General features: G+C 42.8%; 1 long non-coding RNA gene across 1 annotated transcript; it reads left to right on the forward strand.

Annotated features, from left to right (window-relative positions):
• The first annotated feature begins 629 nt into the window (after window positions 1–629).
• Window positions 630–2,542, forward strand: LOC146811927 (uncharacterized). The gene is made up of 5 exons (XR_014966801.1): window positions 630–766; window positions 873–989; window positions 1,094–1,219; window positions 1,735–1,811; window positions 2,104–2,542. It is a non-coding gene; the product is annotated as an uncharacterized LOC146811927 (long non-coding RNA).
• The last annotated feature ends 7,957 nt before the right edge of the window (window positions 2,543–10,499 follow it).

Genomic DNA, 10,499 nt, shown 5'->3' on the forward strand with positions numbered 1-10,499 from the left:
GCTACACACAAGAATTGATAGAATGTTCTGTTCAAATAGAATTGCGAAGCAGTTGATGAATACTACATACTTTGCGAAATCCTTCTCTGATCACAACCCACTGGAAATAGTGATTGGGTGGGGCAGGGTACCCACCCCAGTGCCAACATGTCAGTTATGGCCCCAAATGCTAGAAGACTCAGTGGTCCGCACTACAATATCAGACACTATCCAGCGCAACTTTGCTGAAAACAGTAACACAGCGTCTTTTGGGTTGTTCGAGTGGGAAGCCTTTAAAACGGTGGTCCGTGGGAAGGCAATAGGGGTGACCGTAGGTGCACAACAAGAGGTTCATAAGTCCCTTATAGACATATAAGAGAGGCTAAGCAGGCTGGAGCAGGAAGCCGTGCATCTTCTTCTTTAATTCTTGTTTTATCCCCCACATTCTCATCCTCTATTCTTCTTATCTTTCTATTTTTTACCTTATTTGTATCTCTTTTTTAGGTCATGTATCTTAGACCGTTTTCTTAGAACGGAGCTTTCTCTCTCAACATGGTGGCCATTGTTTTCATCTTTAGTCCCTTTTCTATTCACAGTACGTGTATTGCTTTCTGGAGACGTCCTCGTAGTCCTTTCTCTATTTCCATTATTTTTTGAGTACACGTGTGGCCTGTCTCATCTTATTGGATTGTCTTATATAAGTAGAACTTCTGAGCGTCCCCCTCACGATAGCGGGTATTTACGCCACCAGAATCTGAATTTTCAGCCATTGGATGAAGACGAACCGGTAAGCATTTCATACCCAGCGCCATATGCGTTCCGTGTTGTTTCGCATCCCGACCGATCCCCGCGCTTATAACTAATGTATTTCTGGTCTGTACTATACTTTACAGATCGGAACTATAGAGATCGAACCCTTAGTAGCGACGACTGCCGGTTCTGTCCATTAGTCCTTAAATACCACTGCATTGACTACAGCAATAGTATTCACAGTTGCGTCATACAAATGTGTAAGTAATTTTTTGGCTTTATATTTGTTTATGGATCTCTACACTTTCATTCTTGGAATAAGCAGCCACTTATCTCTCCTTTATAATTTCTTCCACACCCTTAGGTGGCCTACCTATTGCCTATATTGATCAGACCAGCTTTCTCTCAACATATTTTAACGATTTGGACTTACCCCCACTATATGAACATCTTTTTAATATTTTTCGTCCAGTGTGCCACTTTCAGCTATGTGAGTATCATTTTACGGACGACTGGGCGACAACATAGGTTACCATTATTATTTTTAATAATTTAGATGGCTTCCATTTACATTACTAGCGGAATTACCTATTCAGCGGGGTTATAACTTGTTATGCCATTTCTCCCTGCCTTTTGACTACACATATTCTGCTCTGCATTTACTCCACTTATCTGTTTACAATAGTCCCAATCTATTAAATCAATGCCTAATATATGGCTCTTGTTTATGTTCTGTTGGATATACTATTCTCTTCTTACAACTACCGTTTAACGTCATTGAGCCTTTCTTTAGTTTACTGGCTGCCTTCGTAACTCTATGAACATATGCAGTATTTATGCCTCTTGAGTATCTTTGGATCTTAGGAACTATTTAGTCATTAATTATCTTTAGTTCCTGAGCTATATTGACACCATACTGACACTCTATCTTTTTTTATTGTATTCTTTTGTTATTCTGTCTACTTGGTCTTTCTTTTCTTATATTTTGACTTTTGTTTATTCAAGCTGTGAGTGCTCTATAGAAGTTACCCATTGGCCGCTCCCACCTAGGGTCCTAACTCAAGCATTGGATCCTGTGGATAGTATGTAGATCGCCCCTTATATTACCTATTTTTGGAGTTGGTGCACACATTACCTAAAAACATGGTGGTTGGCTTTGTTGACTCATATTTTATTTTTACTTTACGGCTTACCATTACCCTCTAGTCCAAACTGGATCAGTCTATATTTTTCATCTTGGTGGTGGCTATACTCCTTTTACGCTGCCTCTTTTTTATTATTTTTTCTGGTTTGGCTCCATCCCCCATGTGATATATTCTAATTTTAGTTTTGTATTTCCTGTGGATAATTACCTCATGCTTTTCCCCCCCACAGACCAACAGTTTTTAATATTGAATGAATCCCGGCACTATAAGCAAATGATATTGGAATTGAATTTATGATTTGTTTTCCAAAAAAGACTCACATGATGCGCCCTGAAGAAGGAGCCTTTTGAGTTTCATGGGATCTCCGAAACGCGCGTCGGCGCTTGTCTCTGTTTATTATTTAATTGTATTTGTATGATGTATGGTGTTTTGTCATTTACTGTTTTGTAAGATTATTGTTGTTGTTTTTTTATGTGTAGATTTTGGTCTTTCCATGTTTTTCCATTTATTGACTTTGTAATCACTTTGTGTGAAGGTGCAGGATGTGTTTTATTTTACTATTGTTACTTAGTTTGCACTATATATAAAAAAGAAAAAAATGGATATATAAATATTATGAAGATGACATATTTTGAAAAACTGATACAATAAATACATTATTTTTTTATAATAATTTTGGTCTGTGAGTGTGACTAATTCTATGGACATATTGCCTGTAATTGAAGTATATATGTGAAGGAAGTTTTGTGTTTTTTTTTATACTTATCATTTCCCTGATTATTTCCTCACCTATTTAATTTGCTCAGGGTCCCTCTTCTGTAGTTTTGTTAGTATTCTGTTATCAGGTCCTTTAAATTCTACTGTCTTGTTGCTAGCCCATTTACATGTCGTACAGTGTCCACACCCATAGAACCCCACCATATGCGATGTCAGCCAGTTAGTGTCAGTTCTGGGTGTCGGATAACTCGGCTTAGTAAATTTCTGAGGCGCATTCTTCTTCTGTATGTTATTTCTGGCCTTCTGTTAATGGACCCGGTCAGACTAGTGTCCTCTCTTAGGATGTGCCAGTGTCTGTTAAGACTCTTCACAAGTACATTCGACAGGTTGTTATAGTTCGTGACCATCCTTATTTTGACATCTTTTTTCTTTTTGATCATCTTCTCTTTTAGGGTCTCCTGTCTTTCCATTTTCCTGATTCTAGTCTTAGCTCTCTCTAGGATATGTCTATCATATGAACCAATACAGATAGTGCCTTGTGATCACTAATATATATATGGAATGTTTCCATGGGACTATCACTGTGGTTTCTTTTGGTATTATAAAAACTGATGGGAGAGAAATAGTAATTGTACAATATTCCTTACCTAGCATTGAAAAAGTCACATGTACAACCATACGGAGGCGACGAAACACGTGTTGGCTTGGGAACAGTTCACTATTTGAAGCCTGAAGAAAGAATAAAAGACAAAGAAAAAATTGAAATCTAGTGTTTTGATCCTAAATGACATGAAACTGTTGTTGTTTTAATTTCACGTGTGCTGGGGAATTCTTAACATGTTCTCTTATTGCTTAGGTCACAATTTTTGAGAGGCGGGTGGCTCCCTCATCCCTACAGCACCGCATTACATCTGATACTAATCATACTTGCCTTGTGGAATTACACTTTTTGGAGCCTGTACCCTATTAAATATACCACTTTGTCTTCATATACCAATATTACCAGAGTACAGCCCCCCAGAAGTGCAAATCATGATGGGAAATCTGGGAAAGGGAGGGCTCTCATGCATTTATCGTTCCCTAACTAACAACACTCCAACTTCACTAGATCGACTCTGGAGTCAGTGGGAGAGTTGGGTGGGACCCCTAGAAGAAGAAGATTGGAGGGACGCACTGATGGCGCCCAAAACAGTCACCCCCTCATCCAGGCTCTGCCTAATCCAGCTGTATTACTTAGATGCAGCCTACTTAACCCCAAAACGCCTCCACAGCGCTGGCCTGAACCCGAGTGTGTCCTGCACTCGCTGGGACCAAGACCAAGCAGACTTCTTTCCCATGGTATGGCCCTGCCCCCTCCTGGCGCAATACTGGGACTCTATAGAAAAAGAGCTCACAGATGTCCTGGGCTGGGAGGTCCCGCACAATCCATTGAACACGCTCCTGGGAATCACAGATGGGCTGGACGGGTCTAGGGCTGACAAACTATTCCTCAACATAGCCATGGTGGTGGCTAAAAGAGACATTGCTCTTAACTGGAAGAATCCTACCCCACCTAGTATAACGAAGTGGCACAGAGGGATAGATTGGCGCACGGCACAAGAGAAACCCCTATACGAATCCAGGGGATGCCCGACTAAATATCGCAAGGTTTGGGGTAAATGGATGGGCTAGATAGAATGAGTATGTTTCACCCCACCGAATGGGCATGCTATACGATGCCTCATGAGTTCATGAATTGCAAGGCAGACACCATCCAAAGACTTAATGTGGTGACGATCTATCTTTATTGTAATGTGATACATTTTGATTATTCCTGATGTATTTGTTCAAAATGCTAATAAAGTTGATGATAAAAAAAGGATATAAAGCAATATAAATTACATATAATATACTATTACACTTTTAAATAAAAAAAACAGTAACTGAAACTTAATTAGCGTTTTCCATATATGGAAAAAAAACTGCCAAATTAAGTAAGACAATAAATAACAAGCAATGAAATACACATACAATTAAAATAACCCAATGAAATTAAAACATCAATTAATGAAACACTATATGACCACACTAAAATTAACCCTTTTTTTGCACTGCAACCAAGAAAGCAAGACTAAGGAGAAACTCTGCCAGATTGCAGCCACAACATTGGACTACATGATAGAAAACTCAGATTCAAGCTCCACAAATTAAGTAAAATAGCATTTAAAAATCACTGCAACTGAAAATGTTCTCAAATCACTTTTTTCAAAACAATGTAAGTAATATATATTTTTTAAATGATATCTCCTCTACAGATACTTCTAAAGACACTCAAATAACTACAGAACACTGAGAAAAATCAACTTGCAAATAAAGTAAGTATTAAACTCAAATAAACTAACACAATTTTATAAAATACCAAACAGAAGTCCAAGCTAAGAAAACCTTGCTACCCACAGTCCCAGAACATGCAACTGGCCAATTGACCTCAATATCATCACTAAAAAGAACAATAGCAAGAACCAAAAACGCTACTGCTACCATCACACCCGTCCCCAAAACTTTTGCTGAAGTAGAAATACCACCTGAACTCACTGTTACTCATAATGAAGAACAATTTCTTCTTTATGACAATAAAGCAACTGACAAAAGAATAATATTTGGAACTTCAAAAAATTTACTAAAACTACAGAACCGTGAGACATGGATGATGGATGGGACTTTTAAAATATGTCCCAAACCATTATACCAGCTATATACAATACATGGACTTTACCAAAATACAAACATCCCCTTTATCTATGCTCTATTACCAAACAAGCAAACCACCACCTATGTTGAACTTTTAACCAAAGTCAAACAAGAAACCAAAAATTACTTTCCCCCAAAAGTAATCAATAGCCATACTAAAAAACTATATTAACCAGAGATCAGGGTCAGAGCTTTTTAGAGGACCCAGCACCAGACGTCACTAGTAAGTCAGCCTATTATATTCATATTGAACCTCGGTGCAGCATATCTGGGATGTGACCCACATGCATCCCAATTTAGTGGTTAAAAACCACTGTTAACAAACTACAAACTGACCCTGCACCCGAGAAATGTATTACTATTCTATAACCAGCATAATGCAACTTATTATAATAGAAACATAACAAGGAAACACATTCATTGAACTTCCCAAAAATGCATGTATCTATGAATGACGTAAGTCTTGATTGTAGGTTTTTTTAGTTCATTCTTTATTGTGAATCAGTTATCTTCTTTTTAAAATCATAATACAATTGCTTTGCCAACGCGTTTCATCCCTCTTGGGACTTCTTCAGGGCTTATCAACGTGCTGTCTCTGTTAATGATAAATATGGCACCAGGCCAATCTTGACCGGCACCGCAGGTAAAACTCTTTATATCTTTTCATTCCATTGCAATCCTCAGGCCAAGATATCCAAGAGAATATTAAATGTCCAAAATCATGGAGAAATCGTAAAATAGAACGTAGTTCATTTATGTAAGTCTCCGTGCGGCCAGTAAGTATTTTAAGTGTGGGCTTCACTCTGTATCCAAAGGATGCCAATTTGTCTCTAATATCAGTAATGCTATGTTGCCTTCTCCATGCACGTGCCGCACAAAAATTATAACCGCAGTATAAGAACCTTATCTTATACGTTTATGTCTTTCACATGAGAACTGTCCGCAGAGCTTGTTCTCTGTGCTGTCCTGGAGTACAGTACATTTCACCATCTATTAGCTGAGGAATGGGCTCTGCTGACAAAGCCCAGGGAGCTTTTGGAATACATTACATGAGTACTTTTAGCAAGGGGAGGGGGGGATAGGTTTGTAACTTCGTCATGAGGGCTTATTAATATGACATCTTCCTTCATGACATCTGGACATGTTTCTATGCTGACTGTTTTTGTATGATGCATTAATCTTCTTGTTGTGGCACTTATGCTACATGTTAGGACACGTTATTTGAAATAAACATTTAGAAACGTTTCTTGAATTCAACTGATATTATTGTGGAGAAGTATAAGAGTGAGGGCGACAGGGTGTGTCTTGTTACTGCGATTCCGGAGAGATGTGACAGTGTTGTGTTATGTGTTGTTTAAGCGCTTCTTTCACTGTGAGTGAGTAGGAGAGCTACTGATGTTCTATAGCTATTTGGTCTTGTGCTAATGGGTTCACAGGTGGTTGGATGACTCAGTCCCTGCCTGCCCAAGTCCTATAATCCCGTGCATAGTTCTGTATGTGGGCAGAATCCATGCAACATCCCACATTGTTTGTGAGACAACAGCAAAGCGCACACACACAGTCACAGTTGATCAATGCTAACTTACACTCAATGGAAGCAGTTGGCGATGAGCTGTTTACGCAGGTCAGGACCTTCTTCCTCACCACTATCATGGTCACTGGGCATGTGTGGGTTTGCAGCGGGGGCTGCTGCTGCTCATCATCATCCTGAATCAGGGGGATCTTTTTGCGCAAGTCCAGGTTTTGTAGCATGCAGCAGGCGACTACTATCTGACACACCTTCTGGGATGAGTATAGAAGTGCACCACCACCACTATTGTCCAGACACCTAAATCTAGACTTTAGAAGTCCAAAAGTGTGCTCCACCACACGACCTGTCGTCCCATAGGCATCATTGAAGTGGACTTCCCTGGGTGTAGTTGGATCCTGCAATGGGGTCAGCAACCATGGACGATTGGGATACCGTGTGTCACCTAGTTGTGAGAAACACAGAAAAACAATGTAACAGTAATATGTGAGGAGAGCAGCATGTCACACATACATCACACTCATTGACACAGCCCACTCGCCAACACGCCAGGCATGCTCTGGGTGAAGATATGACATCAATTGTGGTATGCTGCTGCAGAATGTAAGAGTCACGTGCCGAACCTGGATACTTTGCACACACGTGTGAAATGATCTGATCCGCTTTGCATACCACTTGCACATTAATGGAGTGGTAATGCTTGCAATTTCGATATATGTGTTCACGTGCCTGTGGTGGAACTAAGTCAATGTGGGTTTCGCCAATGGCTCCCACAACATGTGGGATGCGTCTAAGTTCATAAAAGTCCCCCTTCACAGATGCCAATTCATCGTGTCTTGGGAAGTGTATGTAGTTGTTCTTGTATGTCATCAATGCAGACAAGACATCACGCAACACCATGCTGAACATAGGCTGTGATATCCCACCGGCACTGGACACGGTGTACTAGAAAGACCCAGTGGCAAAGAAATGAAGTGCAGCCATCACTTTGACTGTAGCAGACAATGCAGCAGGATATGTTCTGTTGGGCTTCAAATGGGGCTCCAACTGTGCACATAGCTCTGGCAGTGTGAGGCGATCAATACGTAATTTCTTAAGGATTTCAATGTCCTCCTTCATTGCCAGGACTGGTACAGGGCGATAGATAGGTGGACTCCTCCTACATACTCTGGCAGGGCAACAACAATCCCCAGCACACGTCTAAAGGTGTGACAACTTAATCTTAAAAGCACAGAGTAGGCAAAGAATTTTTTTTCAAAATCATATATAGATTCCTTTGTTTTATTCTTGTATGTCTTCAGACAGCAGCAGCCGACATGTGTTTGGTCGCTCTGTGGGCAATATCCCGCGACTTTTTCAAGGCTGCAATGTACAAACATCAGACAATGTATCTCCTTACATCACCAGTAGTACTATGCCATACAATTAACCGTCAGCATATCATGAAAAATACGCATCATGATTCTATTACACATGACATATGGGCACCAGGCAGCACTTAAGTTTCACTCCAAGATGGCCACCATGAGAACGGTTAGGTTTAGTAGTCCTTCTTCAGTCTCACTGAATTTTCCCACTCAATGATGATGACATACCGGAAGTGAGAGCTCTTTAGATAAGCGTTGGAAACCTGAAGTTTCTCATGTACCATACTCGGTTCAACAAGAAGAGCGACGCTCACATATCGAGACGAAGATCCCGCATACTGATGGTAAGGATAGCAATGATTGACTTGTGATTTGTCTTAATATGGTTTGGCACGCAAGTGAGTGCGTGTATACTTCTAGTGCCGGTTTGAGTCATTTATTTAGAAATCTGTTTATTGAGTTTGCAACCGGAATCATACAATACATTTCAGGCGAGCTGAGAGCATAGTTACATATACCATATGGTAAAGTCTCATAACACATCATATGTAATCCTAACATCCAGTACCAATTGCGTGTCTCACAGCATTGCCCCAGGCGAGGAACCTTGAGGATTGTGAGGAAAATTACCCCTGCATGCGGGTGTGCAGTCTTATCACGTATGGAGTTTAACCCATCACCGTGTCTATCGCCAAATGCGTACTTTTCCAGGTGCACCAGCTAACAGATAATCAAACATTACTAAACGCCCCAGTCCGCAACTGAGGAGCTGTCTACTCCACAGCTTAGCAACTAAAACAACATCCATCAGCAGCTCTTAACACGATTCCAGGCGCACGTCCCCGCCCAACTCCTCTCCCGCTGGGTCCCTACCCCCGGCCCCTTCCTCCAGGAGTGTCCTTCCTACTACAATCTACGCAGCACCATGCATCATCGTCTGTGTCAAAGTAGCAATACCCAGCGTCGGGACACCCCGTCAGGCAAGACAGTCCCCTACTTCCTAACGCAGCTCCTGCAGTTCACCGCCATCATCCTCCGGGGTTGCCCCCTCTGACTGCAGAAGGGCCCGCAGCATCTCCCCCCATTGGGTTGAGATAGGCATTATCTTAAGGCCCAGTGTTTTCCCCCGCTGAAGTGCCACCTCCTCCGCCTTTGCCCAGACTGAGAAAGAGCCGCGCCAAGCCCGTACATGTGGCGCAGTGTCCGCCTTCCAGCGCTTGGTGATAAGTCGCTTTGCTACTATGATCCCCAGGTCTGCAAATCGAGAGGCAACTTTAGCCGGGGATGGTCTATGGAAGAGGTGCAGCAGGTAAGTAGTCCACTCAGAGGGGAGTTCCTGTCCCGTGCACCTGCGTAGTACCTCCTGTATTGTCCGCCAGTATGTGTCCAGTGCCGGGCAACCCCACATCAGGTGGATTAGATCTGCATCAACTTCCGTACAACGGGGACAGCATGCGTCCACGCGATAGAAATACCTATTAATGGCAGCCGGTGTGAGGTATGCCCTATGGATGATGAAGAATTGTATCTGTCGGAATCTCATATTCCTAGGCACCCTCCTCTGTCCCTGTAGCACCCTCTCCCATTCTTTGTCAGTCAGAGGGCGGGCAAGGTCTACCTCCCTCTTCTCACGCAGTGGCCCCAGGCTCAGCGCCGCCTGCGTTCGCAAGGCCGCGGCAAACCATTTAATCAGGTGGCTCCCACGTCCCATGACATGAAGATATTGCACCACTAGGTGCTGTTCCGGCTCCTCCCGTAGGTCTCCCCAGTGGTCTGCCAGCATCTCCACCAGAGCCCGATGGCGGAGAAACTGGCCCGGAGCTAGCCCAGCCTCCTCCGCCAGGGTCGTGAACGGCAGAAGGCCTCCATCACAATAGAGGTCCTCTAAAGTGTGGATATCAGCTGCATGCCAGTCCCTCAGCTTCACAGCCCCAAGTACTCCCCGTCCACAAGGTGAGCCCTCCAAGGGTATAGCTGGCACGTACGGGATCCTGGCATTGGTAAGCCGGAGACTTCTGCGATAGCATTTGCAGGCCACCTCTAATAGCAGCGGCTTGGGTCGCACTGCACCCGTCGTCGGGTGAAAAATCCGAAGTATTTCGGCCAGCGGAGGGTCCTCTGCCGTTGCCGTAGTCTCACGGCCTCTGTCTGCCAGCCAGCGGGCCACCCATTGTAATTGTGCCGCCAGATAGTAGTGTTCAAAGCATGGCATTGCAAGCCCACCCTGGCCGACAGGGAGACACAGTTTGGGCAGCGCGACCCTGTGACGCACCGTTCCCCATA

This window comes from Triturus cristatus, chromosome 7, assembly GCF_964204655.1.
Source record: "Triturus cristatus chromosome 7, aTriCri1.1, whole genome shotgun sequence".
Taxonomy (NCBI): Eukaryota; Metazoa; Chordata; class Amphibia; order Caudata; family Salamandridae; genus Triturus; species Triturus cristatus.